Here is a 25,807-nt window from a genome sequence, read left to right as displayed (position 1 = left end):
TCCCCTACAACAATCTTAAGACCTTACGTTCGTCACAAAGACTGCTGGTAAATATTTGTAAATCTAACAACAGGGCAGGAGACTCTCTTTTCTGTAATACTGCTGGAAAATCCTGGAACCATCTTCCTACTGAACTTTTCTCTGTTCCCTCAATATCACTCTTTAAAAGCAAATTGAAACTTTTTCTCAGAACACAGTGGTTATGCCCTTGTACTAAACCTGACTGATATATTACCTTTCTTCCTTGGATCTACCTATGCTCCTCTTTTCTATATTCTTGTTCCTTTTCTTACTAACAACAAACTTATTCCTTTCTAGATCTTTTCTTATTATCTCCTCAAAACTTCTTTAATTAAACCTGTTTTTAACACATATTCTGAATATTGCAGCTCATACTTTTGTTGTCCTTCTTTATTCCAACCTGCTTACTAATAACTTATCTAACTCAGCTGCTATCCTTTAAATGCTATATTGCAACTACATCTGTATTATGTTAAGTGTTTCTAACTTAGCACTACACTAAGAACAAATGACCACTGAGATTATTCCTTGTCTTTTTTCTAGCAATGTTTAACATGAAATTCATCTTGTATTTGTTATTATATTCGTGCTTCTTCAGAGCTTATCTCCCTGGAACTCTGAGATTATTCCTGGTCTTTCTTTCTAACAATGTTTAACATAAAATTAATCTTTGTATACGTGATTATATTTTTGTGCTTCCTCGGAGCTTTTCTCCCTGGGCCTGTACGGAAAATGGACATGTATCCAGTTAGACTAGCCCGGTCAGCAAATGTAAAATAAAATAAATAAATAATAAATATCTACATGTTACAGTACCTACTGCTGCTTACACCTCTTGTATGGGTATAGTCATATCATCACACTTTCATTCTATATTATGTGACTGTCACACACAAGGTGCCATAACAATGTAGAAGATTTTCTGAGGTATAAGCATCCTGATAGGATGACTGGAGAGGACATTAATCAAGGACAGCATGTACAATAGAGTGTAGGTGCATATTGTAAAGATGTTGAAAATGAGTTGCCTGAATATGAATGTAATGTCAGCATACATCTCAACCAAGCGAGGCATGTAGCAACAGGCTGATGGACATCAGTATTTATTTATTTACTTATTTTACATTTGTTGACCGGGTTTGTCCGACTGAGCTAAGTAGTCCTTTTCCAGTGGAGGCCCGGGGAGAAATGATCCACATGCTCTAAAGACTATAATTTACAAAAATAAGTAAACAATCAACAACTGGTTTACAGAAAATATTTAAAGCAACATATACATAAAAAAACAAGGATTTACTACAGTAAACTAATCACTATGTCTGACAGATTTAGAATCTTACATCATTCAGAAGGACTAACAATAGTTTTGTCACCAGACGTAAAATCTTACATTATGCAGATAAGAATTATGTAATGTGCTTAGGATAGAGAAGTTAATGTGAGACAAGGTCTAGAGAGTTAGAGAAAGTTACATAGGTTGGGAGCAGATAGAGGTGTGCAGTTAAGGTTGATAAACTGTTTAAGGGGGGTGGGTACAGAGGCAGGTCCTTTGGCTTAACAGGAATTCTTTAGTGGCTAGCTTGAATTGATTAAGTTGCATGAGTGACCTGATCTCTAGTTGGAGTTTGTTCCATGCCTTGGAAGGATTATAGCTATAGAGAATACATCCTTTCTTAGTTTTAGGTTTGTGGATTTGTAGCAGCTCTAGGTTAGAGCTCCCAAAGGATCTAGCAGGTGAATAGTAGGAGATGACAGATGATAGGGTAAGACAGTAAGAAAGCTGATAAAGGATGGAGTGAATGATCTGGAGTTGAGAGAGAAGAAGCTGGTAAGGTAGTTCAAGCAAGTTAAGGTGTTTGAGTGAGAGACAGTGATGCGACTTGTAAGTCTGATGTGTTGCAAATTTGGCTATCTTTTTGTACGTAGATTCAAATTTGGCAAGCAGTGTGGAGTTGAGGCAAGTAAGAATTTGAGAGCCATAAAATAGACTGGGTAGGAGGCAGGCATAAGAGAGAGTTACTTTAGCTTCACTGGTGAGAAACATTTTGTTGCGGTAGAGGAGCCCTAGTTTCTGATGAGTTTTCTTGATACAATTGTTAATGTGTAGATCGAATTTAAGTTGGCCATCAATGATGACACCAAGGAGTTTAGTGCTAGCTTCCACCTTGATGTGTGTGTTATTGAGGGACAGGATTGAGAAAGTGGATTTAATGTGGTTGTAGTTTTTAAGAAGAAAAAGCAGTAGCTTAGTTTTTTTGGGTTAAGGATAAGCTGATTATCAGAGAGCCAGTTTTCAACTGAGTTAAAAGAAGCCTGTGTTGTAGAGATGAGTTTGGAGGGAGAGTCAGCAATAGTGATGACAGTAAAGTCATCAGTGCATTGGACCAATGATGACTGAGGACAGGAAGAATAAAGAAGATTAGTAAAGATGTTGAAAACTGCGGTGGTGGTGCTGCGGTAGTGTCGTCGCCTCACAGTTAGATGCTGCCCGTTCGATTCTCAGTTAGAGCGTCTTCTGTGTGTCGACATGCATGGATGGGCATTCCTTCATTGAAGGTTGTGTGTTAGGCCCGGCAAGCCAGCATGTAAAAAATCAACTACCAATCATTAGCGGACCGGAGTTCCGCTGTGGCGACCCCTAACCGGGAAAAGCCAAAAGAAAGACAGTAAAGATGTTGAAAAGTAGTGGGCCAAGGATGGAACCCTAAGGGACACCCATTTTAACTGGGAGAGGAGGGGAGAGTGCAGATTGCCACTTCACTGTTTGAGATCTGTCAGTGAGGTAGCTGGAAAACCATGCAACAGTGGCAGGGGAGAAGTTAAGGTTGGTTAGTTTGTGCAGAAGGAGAGGGTGAGAGATGGTGTCAAAGGCTTTAGAGAGATCTAAGAATAGGCAGGAGACAAGTTTGTTGTTATCTCTAGCAAGGGCTATAGTATTAAGGAATGATAGTAGGGCAGTAGTAGTACTATGCTTTGGTTTAATGGCATGCTGCGTAGGTGTAAGCAGATTTTCAGAGAGTAGGTAGTGCATAACCTGTTTATGTTTGCATTTTTCAGAACTTTAGAGAGAGGAGAGAGGATGGCAATTGGTCTTAAATTAATGATGTCTGAGGAGTTACCTCCTTTATGTATTGGTAGAGTGAAGAATTGGTTCCATATGGAAGGGACTTTGGACTCTAAAATGGAGTGGTTTACTAAGATAGATACAGGGAGAGCAAGAGAGTCAGCAGGTAACTGAAGGAAAAGGGAAGGAATGTTGACGGTTGAAGCTGAGCAAGGTTTGAGTTTAGAAAGTAGTGATTTGATGTAGTTAGTGGGTACAGGTTTGAGGAAAAAGAATTTGATGAGAGTATAGTGGAATTTGATAGAGAGTGGTTAGAAATATTATTAAAGGTAGATGAATTGGCACTGGGGTTAAATAGTTTGGATATAGAGTCAATGAAATATGTGTTGAAGGTGGAGGCAGTGTCTTTGGGAGCGTTATCAGGACAAGGATTGGGAGAGCAGGGACCACCAGGATGTAGTATTTGGTTTAAGGAGTTCCAAATTTTTGGGGGGGTTAGAGTTCAAGGCTGAGGGTGGCTTATAGTAGAAGTTTTTTTTATCTTTATTAATACATTTTTTTGGTCTGATTTCTAAGTGTCACCAGTAGACAGAAGTGTGCACAATCATGGACAATATCAGAATAATACCAGCATTAATCTCTGTCATTCATGTAAAATATTTGATTGTGAGTTATTATACATGACTTTGTAAGAACACAATTGTACAGCTCCTCGATGAAAAACAAACCAGGAAAAATAGAAAAAAGTGCTGAGAATTGCATCAAAATACTCCAACACACGAATGCAACAAATGTAAACGCTGTTCTTGAAGCAAAGGAAATTTATTTAACGAAACACAGTACTTGAATACTTAAATAGTGGGACTTCTTCAGACAAACAAATGTTCTCAACTACTGTTTAAATAACCCTGTCCTACATTTGATAGGACCTCACATAATTGATACAATTAAAATCAAAGTAACAGTTGGATACAATTAAAATCACTTGTACAGCTGTCATGATTTGTCAGTAATCTATAAGGGGAATCAAGCACACCTTCCTCAAAAATTAACATTTTTTGAGGTGTTAAGAGGGACACTGTTATACCTGTAGTTTAAATAATGAGCAATCCTGGCTAATTGATAGGTTTGCATGGTGTATATATATATATATATATATATATATATATATATATATATATATATATATATATATATATATATATATATATGCCAGTATCCACACTTTCACAGATTTAACCCATGCAATCAATGTTGTCAATCAGCTATGTATTTACTGTGTGCATCACAGGAACACATATCACACATGCATCTTGTATAACACCTTGAAGGGGGTTCTGCACTATCAACTCCTAATGATTATGCATCATAAGGAATACATAGTTATGGCCAATAAGATGTGTGGGCGCTCACTGTGGCAAAACTGGTACACTTGACTAACTCATCCCTGGAAGATGTGTTGGGGGGTACATGGAAACATTTGCATTGTTGTGATGAGCACTGAGAACAATAGGACTATAATGCCCTGTGAAATGGATGTGCTTCACATACTCAGGAGTTGTACTACATACAAGGGATTAGTCACCTCTGTGGGCACATGCCGGTGGACATTCCACTTACCATCTACCTGAGTACTCAGGTCACATACAATTTGGTCTGCTCATAGGGGTGTGCTGTCCATATTGTAATTAGCTTATGTATTTGCATTCATAAAGGAAATACTCCCCCTATGATTTTTATTTACTGTGTCTCCATGGCTCTGGCAACAATCCTTTGCCTGTGTTAATACTGTCTGCATTACACCAATACAAATCTTGGATTCAATGATTGTCTATAAGTTGCAGTACTCCACAAAGATGGTAAGACAAAGGATGCATAAGCTAGTTTTAACTTTTGTGACTTAAATACCGAACAGGAAATGGCCTAGTATGGCATCCTGAGGTACGGATCTGGTCACTGAATTCAAGATAGAGGTGAATTCACACATTTCAACATTATCTGTCATGTATGGGATCCAGTTATCTACCCACTTGGTGATGTAGGTGTTCATGCCCACTTGAGACAGTTTCTCTGTAATATCTGAGTGTAGACTTGTGTCAAATACCTTCGCCAGGTCAAGTTATGGAGGATGATATTGTTTTCCTCATACATGCCCTTGGTGACCTTCACGAATACATCAAAGAGATAGAATAGATATGATGTAGCCTTAACAAATCAAACATGGGTTTGGCACACAGATTACCTGTGTCCTTTTTGATAAGTTCTCTGATGACTCGTTGGTCTACCTCACAGACAAGGACAGTCAGCAGTATGGGTCTATAACCCCATGCATCAGGTGATGTTCAACCAGTCAGATGAATGCATGTTGTGGTACACCCTTCTATGAGAACATAGGCTGTCTGCAGGCTGTGTTGAAGTAGTGATCCAACTGTGTCTGTTAGATCAGGTTTAAGGCAATCTATAGGCAACCTATAATGCTGTCAAGGCCCATTGGTTCTGTTTTATTAGCTGTAGAGAGTACACAGACAAGCTGATATTGATAATAAAAACTGAGTTATGTTTGTATGTATAATTTGGCTGATGGCCAGTTGGGACACAGGGGTGAAGTATAAGACAAACTGTCAGCTAGCAGATTTTCTATTTCCTCCAGTCGAGTATGACTGGTGGCATCCACCAACAGCTCTGTGCCTAGTTGTGTATTCCCATTAACATTTCACATTTATTGAAATATATGATTTGTGAAAATACCTCCATATACAACCTTGGCCATACATCATATTCCACACACTGGTACTGTTCACAGTGTACCAATGTCATGTAATTATATCAATTGCACAACATATGCCTACAGTATATGGGTTTCATGTGAAAGCTGTGTTTGAGTGGCCTGATGCTATATAAGTACACATTACAGCTCAGTCGTTTGTGGCGCATGCAGAACATTTCCTGACACAAATGCTAATAGTCACACAATGGTGGTGCTGGCCACCTCAATAATCCTTGGGAATAGCAACACAGCTGCTCATACAATGAATTCCAAAAGGTTACAATTGAATCAAAACATGTGATATTGTTGTGTATATCACAGCATTACAACATGTGGATGAAACAAGGCTTATGTGCACATATAACCAGTATGAATTTATATTGATGTCTGTCACAGAGCACTTAATGATGATAGATAGACACATGAACACCTGCTCTATACTGCAAGTAACACTGCGATAGTGGAATGAGAACTGTGTAGAATATTGATCTGCTCCACTACAGCACATGTCCTAATAAGCCAAATAAGCCAATATACATAAAAGTGTATCATACCATACCAAGTTAACAGTTCTCATGAGGCATATTACTACTGATGTTAAAGAAGGCCCATGTAATGAAATGACAGCAGTTGCTATCAATATATTGGCTCACATCACAGATTGTGATACCCTCATGTAGCCATATCGTACATCCACACCACAAAATAGCCCATGTCAATGTCAGCAATATTGACATGTCAAATGTTCATATGGTCATATGACATTATTAGGCTAATGGCCAATATCACATAAATCCTAGCCATTATTATACCATTTAAAACAAACTAACAAACTCCCTACATCTATATGATGGAAGATAGTAAGACTATTATGCATATGTGTGTATTTGTTGGATTGCATTACATACTGCCACTATCCATATGGGGCATGTGCACCACACCACACCATGACAGAATTAGCAATCACACATGCAGTGGTCTGGAGATAGCTTGCAGAAGCTCATGCAAGGATGCTGCTTCATGATGTGTGTAAGCATATTTGACATGAAGACATCCTTCACTCATCTGCAGGAAAGATATCATGTGGCCATAGGACAAAAGAGGATGGTGGATGTATAGGACTATGTTAAATGTTCTCCTAAGTGGTAGTAAAATGAAGAGTGATTCCAAAGGTCATACACTGACCCTTATGTACCACCAGCCATAGAAACACACACACAAACACAAACACACACACAGAGCAATAGACTGGGTTTGATTTGAACATTACACACGGACAAAAGTCACGTGTACCATGTGAGATTCAAACCTATGTAAAACAGATAAAACATAATCTTCAGCATAAGTGTTTTTCATCCTTGCTACAGAATAAGTGCTTGTCAGACATGTTCATTAATTATATATACACTTCACTGAGTGAGGTATTAACCAAGTATGTATGTATGTATGTATGTATGCGACCTGGCAAGGTCCTGGTTTATACATTCATGTGTGTATGTCTATCATTGAAGCAGAAAGTTCATCTAAAGCCAGAAAAGACAATTATAATTACAGAAACATAATTGCCAGTGTACCCTCGGCCACACATATAATTTATATGAGCTCCAGTGCTACACATACTTATTCTTATCTGTAATTATGTTTACATTGTTTTTTTACTGTAAAAACAAATAAAGCCATTTTAAAATTGAGTAGGCAAGCATTAATAAAATTGAGGATGGGCTAGATTAGAATCCTGGTTCACTTGCATTACAAGTATTTAGTTATGCCAGTTGTTACAGGGAAGGTTGGGCTACATGTATATTTTTTACAGTCATTACTGGGCAGAATGCTCATTGCAAGTGAGATCTTGTTTGTCAGAACTGTTCATTAGTTATACATATACATTAAATAATTGAGTGTTTAGCCATGCATGTATGTGACATGAAAATGCAGAAAATAAATGTTTAATTGTAGAACCGTAATTCTACTGATACACACAGTTACATATTTAATATGGGTCTACTTCAGAAGACTGAAAAACCAAAAGACCGAATCACAAAATACTGAAAACATTTTAAATGCAGGGGGCAAGCCCCCTTGCACCCCTCATATGGGGGAGATGCACCCCCACACTCCCTGCTAATTATATATACCAACTTTGTAATTGCACAACAGTGGAGAAGGGGCAAGTTCCATCCTTCAGTATTTTGAGTTTTCAGTATTTTGGGATTCAGTCTTTTGTTTTTTCAGTCTGCTGATGTAGACCCATTTAATATACAGTGGATATAAAAAGTGTACCCACCCCTGTTAAAAATGCCAGTTTTTTTGCGATATATAAAAATGAGACCACAATAAATCATTTCAAAACTTTTCACATCTTTAATGTGACCTATAACCTGTTGAAAAATAAATCTGTTAGGGGAAAAATATAAAAAATAAAAAAAGTACAATAAGCTGGTTGCATAAGTGTGCACACCCTTAAACTAATACTTTGTTGTAGCACCTTTTGATTTAATTACAGCATTCAGTCTTCTTGGGTACACACCTGTCATCAATTAAAGAGACTCAGATTAATCCCAAATAAAGTTCAGCTGTCCTAGTAGGATTTTCCTGTCATTTACTCAGTTGCCTGCTACAGCAAAAGCCATGGTTCACAGAGAGCTTATAAAGCATCAAAGGGATCTCATTGTTGAAAGGTATCAGTCAGGAGAAGGGTACAAAACAATTTCCACAGCATTGGATATACCATGGAATACAATGAAGACAGTCATCAAAAAGTGGAGAAAATATGGGACAACACTGACATTGCAAAGAACTGGACATCCCTCCAAAATTGATGAAAAGACAAGATATAAACTGGCCAGGGAGGCTGCCAAGAGACCTACAGCAACCCTGAAGGAGCTGCGGGAATTTCTGGCAAGTACTGGTTGTGTATTACATGAGACAATCTCCCGTATTCTCCATATGTCTGGACTATGGGGTAGGGTTGCAAGATGGAAGCCTTTTCTTACACAGAAAAACATCCAGGCCCAGCCAAAATTGCAAAATGATACATCAAGTCTTCCAAAAGCATGTGGGAAAATGTGTTATGGTCTGATGAGACCAAGGTTGAACATTATGCCCACAATTCCAAAGGGTATGTTTGGCGCAAAAACAACACTTCGCATAACCAAAAGAACACCATCCCCACTGTGAAGCATGGTGGTGGTAGTATCATGCTTTGGGGTTGCTTTTCTTCAGCTGGAACTGGGGCTTTAGTTAAGGTGGAGGGGAATTATGAACAGTTCCAAATACCAGTCACTTTTGGCCCAAAACCTTCAGGCGTCTGCTAGAAAGCTGAATATGTAGAGAAATTTCACCTTTCAATACAACAATGACCCTAAGCATGCACTTAAATCAACAAACAAATGGCTTCACTAGAAGAAAATTAAAGTTTTGGAATGGCCCAGCTAGAGCTCAGGCCTAAATCCAATAGAAAATCTGTGGGATGATCTGAAGAGGGCTGTGCACAATAGATGCTCTTGCAATCTGACAGATTTGAAGGGCTTTTGTAAGGAAGAGTGGGCAAATATTGCCAAGTCAAGATATGCCATGCTAATAGACTCCTACCCAAGAAGACTGAATGCTGTAATTAAATCAAAAGGTGCTTCAACAAAGTATTAGTTTAAGGGTGTGCACACTTATGCAGCCAGCTTATTGTACATTTTTTATTTTTTATATTTTTCCCCTAATAGATTTGTTTGTTTTTCAATTGAATTGTATAGGTTAGTATAGGTTATAGGTAACATTAACAGTGGGAAAAGTCTTGAAATAATTTATTGTGGTATCATTTTTTATATCACAAAAACCTGGCATTTTAACAGGGGTGTGTACACTTTTTATATCCACTCTATATCTGATATCCTGTGTATGCTGAATGCAACAGCTAAAGATAGTTATTTCTATGTGTAATTATTTTTCTAATGTTAATTATTATATAAAATAAACTGGAACAGCAGTAATAAAACTTTGGACTTTGCTGTATTAGAACCCAGGCTCATCTGTATTGCAGCCCTTAACTTATAGACAGTAGCTGTATATTTTCACATTCATTGCTATGTATGTGTGCTGACCACCGCTGAATGCTGCTAAGTGTGTTTGCACAGTGGCAAACAACATGATAGAATGCATCTGTTTTGAAATTGACAAGGGTCTACTTGGTGTCTGCAGGTCTTCTGGACCTGTAGGTGTTGTAGACCAACACACAATGCAGCTTAGAGGGTTTGAGCAATGGTAAGCTAAAGATGAAACAGTATATCCTTTTTGAAACTGACAAGTGTCTGCCTATTGTCTGCAGGTGTTCTGGAACTGCAGGTGTTATGGAAACTTGCTGACCACCCTGCAATGAGCTTAGTGGCATTGAGTGATGGAAAGCTAAAGATGCAACAATGTATCCTTTTTGAAACTGACAATGTATTTTTATTCTCTGGGCCATCATGCCATGTTTGAGCAACCTGCAAATGAGATTAACAAAGCTCAACGTGCATTCTTATTGTAAAAAGTGTTTATTACCTTTCCTTAATATAAGATAGATGAGCAACTTGAACCTTAATCTACACATACTATGTGCAGTGTGTTTACCAGATGTGCTACACAGACACTTGATTTACAGGTCTACTTTATGGTGCCTTTATCATACAAATGACTTTCATCAATCTGAATTAATTTTGCTATTTAACCATATTTGTGCTAAGTTGTACATCACACAAATATTATTATTAAAAAATTAAAAAAAATGAAAACATAAACAGCATTGCAAACTAAATTTTAACACAATTGATAGAATTCTTCACAACTGTTGATTTGAACCGTCAAACTACTGAACTTAAAAAACACAATAATGGCATTGTATCTGAGTTTGCCACAGTAACAACTTTGCAGCAGGAATGAAAATCATTGTGCATATAATCAAGTCCCATTTCCACCACAGTATTGTGAAGACATATAACACTTGTACATTCTCAGTTGTTTGCACATGTGTTACTTACATATTTAGTGCAATGACTGATCACACAAGTATTTCTGAGTATTGTTTGCACCAATGCAGCTCTGTCTTATCTTTCTTCTTATATGTGCTGTACTATCAGAAATACAGTCTGTAGAGCATTTTGTATCACTGTCCTTAAACTGTGTGTGAATACTACATGACAGTAATATACAGTTTTCAACAAAGAGAGGAAAGTTTGGTTATTAGTGAAAAAATTCTGAGAAATGTGCTGCTCATTTCCATTTAACAGCTTGCTACTACTACTTCTACACTTTGTAAGTATATCCTGTGTGATACATCTACTATAGGTAAGGGAGTCTGAACTGCTGTTGTGTTTTCCTTCACCCGACCAGTAATCACTCACAGCTGCAATCCATTAGCAACTAACAATGAAGTATTTCCTACACTATGTTCACACTTGCTACACAACAAAAGTTTTGCATTCAGCAGTTCTAATGAGTTCACACCCCATTTGCCTCTTCTAAGGCTTAGAGGCCTTAATCTACAGTATAAAAAAGTAACTGTGTAACTAGGGAACTTGAAGGTGAAGAAAAGTGTGTATGCAGAGAACACTGAAGAAGATTGCTATTAATCTGGATTTATCTGCACAAAAGCCTTCTAATCTTCTTAAGGTATGATTGTATTTTATGTGAAAAAAAATTATATATATAGATATATATATATATGTATATACATATATATATATATATATATATATATATATGTATATACATATATATATATATATATATATATATATATATACACACACACACACACATTAGAAAATGGAACTTTTATCTGTATACACTTCTTATAAGTTCACAGCACAGGCATTTTTCTTTCTCAGATAGACAGTCTTATTAACTTTCTTCACAAGTGTTATTGTTATCTTACACTCTATGTAATTTCAGTGAAATATAATGTCCTATATTGTCGCTGACACAGGGGCGTTAGGCTTCTAAGATAGTCCATAGACATCTCTAAAGGAATGCTGGGCACAGTAGTGGTGACTGACGATCATATAAAATTGACTTTTCTGTAGTTAATGGTACAAATTTTGTAAGAATTTTTTTGGAAAGCATTTATAACAATTGACTAATGTTATTCCTAGTTTAGTACAAACTGTCATTTGCCTGTTGATTGGGGATTATATATTATAGATTATAGATTAGTACTAAGCTAACTGCCCTTGCGAGCCATTTTAAGCCTAGCCAACTATCCTTTGTGAGAATCAAACCCTGCACCTTGTGTTTGTAAGGCAAACACCTTAACCATTAGGCCACCCTCCCAACCCAAATACCATTTGTGTGTTGCCACAATAAAAGTATTTATTCAGGAAGTGTGCTCTTGAAATTGTGTAGTCATCCAGTTCTTTGTGTTAAACAATATATTACTCTGTTGCTATTCCTTGTATTGGATCAACCATTGGTTTGTGTTTGATATGGTGCAACCACATAACCTTAAATTTTAATACCTGAATTGTGTGTCTGCAGTGGTTAATATTGAAAACATATATATGTATATAAGAAGGAATTTAATTATGTGGCATGTATGTGTTGTATCCTTCTCTGTTTTATGTCACCCAAGCATACCAATCCATGTAAACTGCCATTCAGTTACTTGGAAAATGACATAATTGTTCAAGCATACCAATCCATGTAAACCTCCATTCAGTGACTTGGAAAATGACATAATTGTTCAAGCATACCAATCCATGTAAACCTCCATTCAGTGACTTGGAAAATGACATAATTGTTCAAGCATTTGGGTTGCACGGTACCTTTCTGCTTGAGAGAGGACATAGGGATATGTCTGACAGAATGCAGATTTGCAACCAGTCAATGATGTAAATACCATACAGGGTGCAGCAGGACTTATGATCAGGTGTGTCATAGGACCACTGATAGGACTTCAACAGCCCAGAGGAAAGCAGCTGCAGTTGCCCATGAACAGCTGGCTATGGGGGGTCCTGCTACAGATTCACTATTGACATCAAATGAGGAGTTCCTCTCCACTGTCAGAGATCCAGAGAGCTCAGTGGGAAGTGCACAACAACATGTGATTGATGTTGGTGCTGATGTTTCTAGGAGGACAAGTATGTGCCAGGAGGAACTTCCAGGTAAGCTTACATATGTTGATTTCTAGCATTTTCTTGTATTGTAAAATATTGAAAGCAATAGTTCATGTTTTCATTTTTTTGGTTGAACATATCACCAAATTGACAGTTAGCAACACATTTTTCTTCATTACACATGGATTTTGGGTGGACGTGTCAGGCAAGCTTCAGTTAAAAGTATTCTTAATGATCATATAGGCAATAATTCTGTCCTCCTGTGTTACTAGAATTGTGGTGAATGTGTCCTTACTTTTGCTTAACTTCTTCAAGGATGATGCTCCCTAGCAAGCGTGGAGTTATCTGCACATGGTAAGCCAAACATTTTTATTTGATTATTGATGACCATTTGTCAGAAATATGCATTTATCTGTATGTGTGATGTCAGAGTACTGTCAGTCTCTGATTATGATGGTGGCCAAACAGATGAACAGTTGGGGTTGCAGAGGTTGAATCTGACACTGAGGTTGACATTCAGGCATACCCTCTATTACCATCAGGCACAGTCAGGCCTATGCATACCAATTCCAGTAAGCCCTCAGATATTGGACAGGTGGAGGGATACACACTTGATCAGGGTAGTGTGTTTACTGTTGCTTCAGTGCCTGTTTATTTTGGCATAGCCAAAGTGTGGGAAAGATGACATGCAGGACGGTTGTTAGGGGTGCTCAGAGGAGGCCTGCTGTCCACCCTCCACCTGATCCTATGTGCCATTTGATGTATGTTTAGGGCCATTGTGGAGGTACAGACATGTTCCAATAGGACCTCCGAGGGCATGCTTAGCATTGTATTTGTGGCACAGGCTGACATGCATGACTGCCTCTGCTGTGTTGCTAATTCAATGGCTTTGATGAATGACATAATGGTATGGGCAGTGTCTGTAATGGCTGCTGGGAGAAGAACTGCATCCATGTGGATGAAGGTCAGCATCATCATCTGTTAGCCAATGTGGCCATGCCTGATCATGGCATGACTTCAACTGTTCCATCAGTGATTGAGGTCACATTCAGGTAGCAGCAGCATATCTAACCATGGGCGTGGATGTGCCAGTGCAGCTCCTGGCAGAGCCAGTTCTCGCAGTCGGGGGTGACAATGATGAACTGTCACCTCTAATGTGCATGGCTCATACCTGTCTGACATACCAGGATGTAGAGCTAGCACAAAGATTGGTTGTGCTCTTGCACTCCCACACATATATTTTACCTTGAGTGGCTATGCAGACACAAATGCATAACAGTTACATGGGTCAGTCATGTGGCTTACACTTCATTCAGTCTTTGTGGCCATTTAATAGCTTATTAAAATTTCTGTTTATTTATCTTTCTTACTAACACACACTCACTACCTTTTCTGTCAGTCTTGGCCTCCTTCCCCCTCCTCAAACACCCTGTATAAGTGATTATAACTGCCATATCCTTGTTTTCTATCATTTGGATTCAGGGATACATAAGTCTTTTGTCTGATGCCTGGGTGCATAGCTGACTGAGTACTTAGTATATATGTGTTTATGATGCTCTTTTGAAAATTGTACTGCTTTTCTTACAGGTTTTTGTAGTTTTTTTAAACTTTGATGCATGAGGCCTATTGATAGCGAGGACATCTATTGACACAAGTCGGTGCTGTCACATTGATATCATTGCTGTAAAAATCACCCATAATTACATTAACAAGTAAAAGTTTGAAAGGATATGCCTTCATTTTTGTTATTAGCCATTTATTTTCCTCTTCCATGTTCAACACTTACCTTAGAAGTTCAGTGATTACAATAGTTTTAATTTGGGCTGAGCCTGTGTTGCTAGCAGTACACAGCCATTACATAGGTAAGTAAAGGTTGCAATCTTTGTCTGGCATCAATGTTACTGTGTGTGCATAGGCTGGAAGGTTTTACCCCCTTAGGTGATGAATGTGTGTGCCATCCATTGCCTCTTGGCAAGGGCACATTATGCATGCCTACATCTGCCTACACTCACAGCAGCTGGTGTTTCCCCCTCTGACTCCTCACCTGCTTGTGGCTGTGGTGACCTTGCCAATGGTGGTGGGATATGTGCCCCTTCCCCTTGGTGTTCTTGCTGAAGCTTTTTTCTCAGGATAATATTGTGAAGGATAGCATAAAAGGTGAACATTTCAGCACAAGTATGAGGATTGTACTTCAGGGCTCCCCCGTGATGTATCTAGGCACCAGAATCATGACTACAGCAGCCCAAACACATGCTTTGTGGTATTTCTTGTTTGAGCATATGCCTCATTATAGTTTGTTCTTTAGCTGGTGTGTGCACATTTCTGATTGATGTTATCAGCCACAGCAGCTCTAGTGTGTACCTTGTATCCCCCAGTAAATGACCCTGCGGGATATCTCCACTAGAGAACCTCAGAGTTGAGAGGTTGTTCCAGATATGTGAATTGTGGTAATTGCCTGGGTTGCCAGTACATGCATTCATGATGATTCCCTTAGCATTACACAGAAGCTGGCAGGTAATGGGGTATAAACCCTTTCTGGTTATGCACAACCATCTGTGTTCCCCTGGCGGTGCTTTGATTTCAACGTGCGTGCATTCTATGGCACCTAGGACTTCAGTGAAGTGTGCTATAGGGTAGAAATCTTGTATATTTGCAGGTCTGTCCTTGGGTGCATGGGGAAACTGCATGTAATCACTGGCATCTTGTAGCATAGCATTCAGGAATTAATGTGGAATCCTGGATGCTCATGCCTGTGCCAACCCCAGCATTTTCCCTTTTGGCCTCTGAAAGGTTCCTGTAGCTAATATTCTAAGTGCTACACATGCCTTAGTTTCCACAGGTATTGATTTCCCTTAAGTTTGCCTTTGCTCTCAGTTGTGAATGACAGAGGTTGCAGAGTCTCCTGTAGTGTGCCTCTATCCACCCTGTAGCACTCTACATTTTTACCTAATGCAGAACATGAATAGTTAGACCCCAGCCAAGATGGAGAAGTATTAGTAGCAGCAGCATAGACTTAGCCTATTGCACATATACATGAATAAGTGCAGCAGCAGCCCCTAACATTCTTTCTGTGCAGAGTAGGTTCTGTGACTGTATTCCAATAGCTCCTCCATCTTGGACTGGTTGATTAACATACAGTTCAGCTGTTTATGCTGTAATTAGCATGCCACAATGTTTACCATGTTTGAGCAGCTCTACAAGCTGTGTAGAGCTGCCTACTAAATACAAAATGGTGTGGTATTGTGTGTGCATGTCATGGCAAGAAGCTCATACAGTTTCAGCGCACAGTGTAGACTTCATTGAATACGGACCCTTGTTATTTAAAGATGTGCATAGTTTTGTGTTTGTTTTAGATTAATAGGTTATGGGGTGTTTTTCAGGGTTATATTTTAAGGGTTTTCGCTAAACAAAAAGTATTGTAAAATGTGACATAGTTTCAAATCAAGATGACCAGAAACAACTGTATAATAGATCAGCCTGCCAAACATTAGTGGGTGCATGTGTAAAAAAGCTTTCATATAATAGGCGGGAATAATAACTTCTTATTATAATGGCTACACCAAATATATTTTGGAATGTGAATGGCCTCACAGCTATAGAGAAAAAGGAAGTACTGAATTATATTAAGAAATGCAGAGTGCAAATATCAAGAGACACACTCAGAAGGAAATTAGCATGTGAATTTCATAAAGAGAGGATTTCATGTGAGAAATTCAGTACAGTACCAGGAGCAAAGAAAAATGAGTGTACTGATACTAATTGCTAGAGCAGCTCCAATAGTGATGGAGCGAAACAAGATAATAATGGTAGCTTTGTGGTAGAAAGGGGCTACTGGTAAGGGAGGAAGATTACCTTAACATGTATTTATATCCCACTTAAAACTGCTATTATGGAGCTTAAGAAAATTTGGGGAAAAATAATTAGCTTTAGCAGGGAATATTTATAGGTGGGGACTGGAATTTGATTTGCTAACGTGAGGATGTAACTGGGCAACCTAGAAGTGAAAATATAACGAAACTGTGTAGATTTCTGAAAAAAAAATGAAAATATTTGGTATGGAAGACATAAATTCAACAGCAGCAACTCTGAAAGAATTTACATATTATTTTCCAAGGTACAATAACTGGACTAGACTAGCTAGAAACTATATTTCACATGAACATATTCATTTAATTGAAAGTTTTTGCACACTATTTCAGATCATATGCCAATAACTACTAAGATAAAAATGCAGGGTAATGGAAAAAAAATATATATCGACTGGCACTGGGTCTATATTAGAACATCGAAGTTTCAAAACTTCGAATGTTCTATTATTGAACCCTATTCAGCGAAAGCTGAAAACATCAAACATACAGAACAGCAAATTTTTTCCAAAACGCACACAACACAAGCACAACCAACAAACAGCAATCCACACACATACACCTAAAATCTTACACCTAACCCTACACTAAATTATACACACACCACTAACTATCCACTTACATTAACCCAAACCCTAACCCTAAGGTCTGTCACTATCGCACACTCACCTCACCTGCACCCTAACCCTAAGTCACCTACCTCGCCCTAACCGTCCCGTCCACACAATCGCACACTTACCTGACCCGCGCCCTAACCCTAACTCACCTAACCTGCCCTAACCCTCACATCCACACAATTGTACATATACCTAACCCTAACTAACCTAACCCGCACTCAATCGCGCACTTACCTGAACCTATCCCATAACTTTCCACCACAGCACTGAAAATACTGAAGCAACAGAAACAGACAAACAATTTCTTTCCCTTGGAAAAAAATTTGGTTTTCTGTTGCTTCGATATTTTCAGGTTTTGCTGAATAGGGTTTGATAATAGAACATTCGAAGTTTTGAAACTTCGATGTTCTAATATAGACCCCTGGCACTTTCCTCCTACCTGTTAAACAGAGAGGAATTGAAGGAATGAGTAGTGGAAATTATTTGAGAGTTATTAGGGTAGAGAGAAATTTTGTCAGAACTGATAGCTAGTGAGGGGGTTAAAATGAATATGAAGTTTAAAACTAAAAAGTAGAAATAAAAGAAAAAGAGATATGGTTAAGAAGTAACAGCAATTATTTTAGAATGGCTGACAAATGTTAAAGTATTGCAGATTAGAAGGAGAATCACAAAGAACAATAACAGGCACAATTACAGAGTGCTAAAGAGGAAATAAGCAGATATCTGGATAAATATGCATGTGTTTGAATCAGAGTGCAAAAACTTTTAGCACAATGATTTAGGTAACAGAAAGTAGAAAGTGTCGCTGCCAAACTTAAGAATAATTACCACAGATCCTGTAGAGGCATTCAAGATTTATGAAAATTTTTATAAAGCAGAAAATCAAAAAAGAGCACAGATAGAAATATTTATGGAATACTTAAGTATACCAAGATTAGAGGTAGATGAGCCTCAACAGTTAACGGTTAAGATACGTGGAGATGAGATTAAAATGGTGATGTACAATCAATCTGCAGGAAAGAATACAGGAATAGATGGTATTCCTTTGGAAGTTTGAAACAAGGATGGGAGAAACTGATAAAGATCTGTGGAATGTTTTGTTTACCATTATTTTAAAGAATGGGGAAGCACCAGCAATCTGGAAGAAAGCCGTGGTACCTGTAATACTTGAAGACTGTGAAAACTCATCAGGCTCAACTTCATATATTCCCATTTCAATTTAACTATATAATCATAGTTTAAAATTGAAATGGGAATATAAAGTGTTTGTCAACAATAGCCAAAGCACTGGCAAAGTTGTTGCCAAAAATGATAGATATGGATCAATGTGGTTTTGTGGTGGGGAGAAAAACATTTTGGCAACATTAATAAAACAATGATGATCCAGAGGGATGCAGACAGCAATAAAATAAGACTGTTGTTGGTAGGTCTCGATACAGAGAAAGCATTCAACAGAGTAAACTTAGATTTTATGGGTAGGGCAATGGATGCATTTGCATTCCCTGATACAATAATGTTAATTAGGAGGATATATAAGGGATTGAAGGTAAACTTTGCAAGAGGGTTCCTTTCCAATAAGTTGGGTCTGAAAAAAGGAACCAGGCAGGTGTGTTCTTTTTTGCCTCTTTACTTTATATTTAGAGCCATTGGCAAAGAAAATAAAGGACTCAGAAATTCAAGGATATAATTGTTATGATAATCATGAAAAGTTGGCTGTGTTTGTAGACAGTATTATTCTATATCTGATAAAACCGGGTCACAATTGCAAATCTTTTTGAGATATAAAATTAATGAAGGTAAAACAAAGGCTGTAACAATGTACCCACACAAGAATTGGTCCAGCAATTAAAAAAGATTCTGTTATGGCAGCTAAGGACATGTAGGAGGAAATTATAAAAAAAAAAAAATATATATATATATATATATATATATATATATATATATATATATATATATTGCATAAACTGAGAAACTGGAAGCTATTTTTTATTTATATGGATAGCAAGATACAAGCAGGGAAAATATTTTCAGTCTATTCATATATTTTTATATATAGAGGTCATTCATGCATATTTTTATCAACCAGAGAAGAAGTTTTGGACAGTAATAAAGTGCTGGAGGATTTCATTTGGGAAGGGAAAAGTGCAAGTGTCCAATCGGATCCTTCCAAAAGAACATGGTAAATTAGGATTACCTGATGAGAGGGGATATTTTAAAGGTACACAGTTAAGGCTCATATATAAAACAGTAAATTCAATTGGTAAAGTGCCTTAAATAAATGACCAATAACCCCAAAAGGAAGGCACTGATAAGGCAAGATGGATATCAGTTAAGAAAAATTTATTGTTGACACCAAAGCACACTGACAAAAAAGATAAATCCACACAAACGTTTTTTGTTTTTACCGCATTTTCTTCTTATAACTTCATCAGATGAGCATACCAGCAGTTAAATCCTTGATTTATATACAAAGTTTAAAAACCCATAAGCCAATCAAATGAACTGAGTGATTAAAAAACCACAAAAATAAAAGGAACAGAATTTCTAGATAGTCACATAAAATCACTATTTAAAAATCATTGTTGGTTAAAAAGAATGGTTTAAAAACCTTAAAAACCACAAAACATAGACATTTGAACATGTTCATACATCATAATAAATACATACATCTATAAAAATACATTCAATAATAAATATGAAAAATCCATATATAAATGCAATGTGTACCATCTACTGACCAAAGTTGTGAATTACAACTTGGCAGATCTCAATTTTATCACAGGCTTCAAAGATGCATTTTCATTCAAACCAGGGTATGCATTTGATTGAAAAAGTTTTCCAGTATTCCTGATTTAATCAACATATTTGAGAACCCCTTTAAGTGCATTTATAAGAAGGGTCAGAATATAAAGTCAGTCTTGGAAGGTGGTACAGCTAGATATAAAGGTACAGATTCTAGAAAGAGAGGCACATATAAGTGTGGCAACTGTGCCCACTGTCCCTACATAAAGGTAGGGGAAATGACACACTTAAAATGTAGGAACAAATTTATTAAAACCAGGGGGTATGCGAACTGCAGTAGAAATGGCATTGTTTATTTAGCTTTATGCGATCAATCTGATGCATTTTATGTAGGAAAAACTGAGAGAAAATTTAAAATTCGGGTTTATGAACATATGTACGACATCAGAAAGAAAAATAATAACAATGCATTGTACAGATACAATTTTTATAGATGCATGTATTATGCTGTATTAACATGTTCAAATGTCTGTCTTGTTGTGGTTTTTAAGATTTTTAAACAGTTCTTTTTAACTAACAATGATTTTTAAACAGTGATTTTATGTGACTAGAAATGCACTGTTCCTTTTATTTTTGTGGTTTCTTAATCACTCAGTTAATTTGATTGGCTTTTGGGTTTTTAAACTTTGTATATAATCAAGGATTTAACTGTTGGTATGCTCATCTGATGAAGTTATAAAATGAAAACATGGTGAAAACAGTTAAAGCATTTGTGGATTTATCTTTTTTGCCAGTGTGCTTTGGTGTCACCAATAAATTTTCTTGACTGGTATCCAGCTTGCCTTATCACTGCCTTCCTTTAGGGTTTATTGGTCGTTTATTTAAGGCACTTTACCATTTTTTTCAAATTTACTGGTTTTACTTTGGTTATGGAAGGGCAGTAGGATTTGTCAGCCGAGGAACGGAGGAAAGAAAATGGAATGGAGGAGATTCATAAGCTAATCGGTCATCTTCTAACCCCCATTTGACAATTGGTGATCACCTTGGCCAACAGTTCTATAGTTCCTGACAACCATGAAGCACAGATGAATCAGACAAATGGCAGAAATGTCAATGAAAACAATGGAGCATTTAATGGTCGTTTAAATGCACATGGAAGCAGTTTGGCGATACCAGAGCTTGGAAGGACTTCCTAACATATTTAATACTCCAAAGAGTGTGCAATCTGGAAGGAAACATGTTGCAACAGAAGAAACATGAACTACTGATGGTGGACAGTCCAATTTACCTGTTATTAATGAACAATGTACACAGAGACTTTTTAGGGATGTTTTAAACTGTAAATTTGTGTTTGGGGGGGATGCATTGTGATAGTCATACTGACACTTTCTCTAACAGTTTAAGCAAGCTTGATTCGTTTTTATCAAAATATAAAAATGCTGGAAATGGACAATTTAAATACAATGTTTAGAATTGAATATTGTATCTAAAGGCTTGAGGGTATGCAAGTACCCAAATAATATAATAGAAGGATCAGCATTTCATAAGGAACTTATTGCTTTTGACAAATGCGGATTTGACATTATGAGGGCTATTATAAAGAGAAATGAAAGTGAAATGACTAATTTAATGGAACTTAATGAGCGTACCAACAATGCTATTGTAAATGACTTAATATACATTGTGGAAAATGAAAAAGCCAAGTAAAAAACCTAGTACAACATCACTCAGCCAAAAGGCCTCTTAGATCATCAAGCAAACTACTACTAGAATTCACCAACAGCTACAATAGCTTTGGAGATGCACTATATAGTAGTTCGGTGGCTGAAAAATGGAACTCTGTCCCTACTAGCATTCAAAACACATCATCCAAAACCTCCTTTAAAGACCTCATCAGGCAACATCTCAAGCAAAGTTGGCAGTGCCATGATTGCTCCCCAGGATAGTGAAAGCGGATAACATATACATACTAAATCTAAAGCAATTGATAATAGTTTTTCAATCTTACTCACAAACATTGGCTAATCTACAATGTATGTACTGTACCTGTGTACTATGTATGTACTCTACCTACATTCCAAAGTTCAGCTGTACACCACAAATCTATTACTTACCTTTATTTTTAAAATTAATATTTTTTGATTGTTCTCTCCACGGTAACTGTTTGTGCCGCATACCACTGTAAAAACATGTCTCTTGTAATTGTGTGTATACTGATTATGTCTAAATAACTAAATGTGTCTGTAATTTTTCTTTGTGGAGCTTTTCTCCCCGGGCCTCTGCTGAAAAAGGGCCTTTTCGGCTCAGCCAGACACCCCCGGTTAACAAATGTAAAATAAAATAAAAATAAAATAAATAAATTTGGACATTTTATCAGGTATTGATGAGAAATGTAATGAAGTGCACAATAGGAAACTGAATCAAATGAATAAGGATGTGAGGGAATATCATGACAATACTCATTACCCCAAACCTAAAAGTGTAAGAACACATGCATACTATCAGGACAACAGAGATGGGGTAAGGTATGACTAAGTTAGTTTTGATGAAAATGGGGAGAGAGCTCCATACAATTTAGAGTTATTCAGATTTTCCGACACTTCAGAGATCAGAGAGACAAGGGCCCAGTCAATTATAGGAACAATGCATGGAGCATACAGGGATTATCAGAGTAGTACCTAACAGTGATATAGTTTGTTTTGGCCCAAAATATGTATATCAGAATTTTAACATCTTTAACTATAGTGATGTAAAAATAGAAAAAGGACATTTTGGGCTTTTTTCAAAAGGCTTCACCTTTGTACCTAGAAGTAAGACAGATATACCAAATTATTTATTAGAAAAAAGAACCTTGAACTATTTTTCCAGGGGCAGAATAGACAAATTAATTCAGACACACAGTTAACCAAGGGCAGCACTTTTAACTCCCCCATTGCACCCTAAACTTAAGAATTTTGAAGTAAAGGTTGAGAAGGAACTTGGAGAAGACCTCAATAAAAACAAGGTGACACCTAATTTAACAAAGGAAAATAAATATTTTGGAAGCATGAGCATGTAAGAAAAATAGAAACTTAAGAATTATGAAGCCTGACAAGGGAGGGGGGGGGGGTTATGGACAAAATAATACATAAAGGAAAAATGTTGGACATCTTAAGTGATGACAGTAAATACAGTATAATTTCTTTAAATGAAGTGCATATAGCCTACAAGAAAACATATGTGTGTTTGAAAGATTTACTGTTTGAGGGACTTATAGATAATGACACTTGTTTGCTTTTCTTCATGTGGACAAACTGAGGGTCCCTTCCATTTTCAGGATCCTTAAGATCCACAAAGATGTCCATAACCCCCCCTCAGGCCTATAGTTTCTGCTGAAGGCTGTTACAGCTCCATTAGCTAAATATATTGATTCACAATTAAAGAAAATATCACTGGAAGCGACCAATGTTAGTAAAGATTCTTGGGATTTGCTATCCAACATTTAATAATGGCTTATATTCAGAGGACTTAATATTTATAACCATTGTTGTTATAGACTTATCCACCTCTATACCCCATGACACTGGTATGGAGTGGTTAGAAGAAGTTTTATTTGATAGGAATATTTCACCTAATGATTCTCGTATATGTAACTTTGATGGATGTGGTTCTGAAGAATAATTTTGTTTATTTTGAAGGTGAAAATTTCAGGCAGTTGAGGGGGGTAGCAATAGGGGTACATTGTGCACCAACATATGCAAACATAATTTTATCATGTTGGGAGAATGTTTGTTTTTAACTGTGAATATAAACAATATTGGAAGTTTTATGTCCATTTTCTGGATGGCATTTGCCTTTTTTGGATTGGCTCTGAGGAGAAGTTTTTAGAGTTTAAATTATTTAACTAATAGCACAGAATTTTTTAGGTTTACATATGAAATAACATACAATGAAATTAATTACTTGGATGTTAAGATTTCAAAAGGTGAACAGTTCAAATTATATATATTATATATATATATATATATATATATATATATATATATATATATATAGGACACTTTTTCAAATTCGTACCTACATTATGGTAGTGCACATCCCTTTTACCAAAAAGAGTGTGGTGAAGGCATAATTTGTACACCTTAGTAGGATGATTTCTGATACTGAAGATTACAAAAAAGAATGTATATATTTAATAAAACTTTTTAAAGCTAGGGGGTACCCAGATACACTTTTTTTTTTTTTTTTTTTTTTTTAGAAGAGATACTTCATGAAATTGTGGAGGCCAGGAGCACAAGGTTTGCCCCTATATTGGGAAAAGGTGTTGTAGACACTGGCCTGAAAAAGGATGATGGAGACAACATGACTTATAATAACCCATTGATTATTATGTATGATGGAGAGGGTAAACTTGTTAAGGACATCATACAAGATGGATGGCAAATGTTTGCCAGTATTTCTGATTTAAGCAACATATTTGAGAACCCCTTTAAGTGCATTTATAAGAAGGGTCAGAATATAAAGTCAGTCTTGGAAGGTGGTGCAGCTAGATATAAAGGTACAGATTCTAGAAAGAGAGACACATATAAATGTGGCAACTGTGTTCAGTGTCTCTACATAAAGGTAGGGGAAATGACACACTTAAAATGTAGGAACAAATTTATTAAAGCCAGGGGATATGCAAGTTGCAGTACAAATAGCATTATGTATTTAGCTTTATGCGATCAATGTGACACATTTTATGTAGGAAAAACTGAGAGAAAATTTAAAATGTGGGTTTATGAACATATGTATGACATCAGAAAGAAAAATATTAGCAATGCATTGTACAGATGCAATCAAACTTGTATTGATGCCAATTTTGGGTTTTATGCTATAGAAATGTTACCTATAGATCCCAGGGGTGGCCCTTGGGAAGCCCGTCTTGAATATAGGGAACTATATTGGCAATTAATTTTAGAATCAAATGCATACCCTAGTTTGAATGAAAATGCATCTTTGAAGCCTGTGTTAAAATTGAGATCTACCAAGTTGCAATTCACAACTTTGGTCAGTAGATAGTGTTATTAGGTTTTAACACACATTGCTTTTATATATGGATTTTACATATTTATTATTTAATGTACTTTTATAGATGTATGTATTTGCGATGCATTAACATGTTCAAATGTCTATGTTTTGTGGTTTTTAAGGTTTTTAAACAGGTCTTTTTAACTAACAATTTTTAAATAGTGATTTTTATGTGACTATAGAATTGCTCTGTTCCTTTTATTTTTGTGGTTTCTTAATCACTCAGTTCATTTGATTGGCTTTTGGGTTTTTAAACTTTGCATATAAATCAAGGATTTAACTGTTGGTACGCTCATCTGATGAAGTTATAAGATGAAAATGCAGTGAAAACAGTTAAAGCATTTGTGTGGATTTATCTTTTTTGTCAGTGTACTTTGGTAGTGTTGTTGCCTCACAGTAAGACATTGTCCTGTTCAATTCTCAGCTAAAGTGTCTTCTGTGTGGAGACATGCGTGAATGGGTGTACCTTTGTTGAAGGTTGTGCATCAGGGCTGGCAACTCGGCATGTAAAAATCTATTGCCAATCATTAGCAGACCGGAGTTCCACTGTGGCGACCACTAACCGCAAAAAGCCGAAAGACACAACAACTTTGGTGTCA

Source organism: Protopterus annectens, chromosome 3.part0 (genome assembly GCF_019279795.1).
Source record: "Protopterus annectens isolate FY-2018-M chromosome 3.part0, PAN1.0, whole genome shotgun sequence".
Lineage (NCBI taxonomy): Eukaryota > Metazoa > Chordata > Ceratodontiformes > Protopteridae > Protopterus > Protopterus annectens.
Note: the sequence above shows the minus strand (reverse complement) of the source record.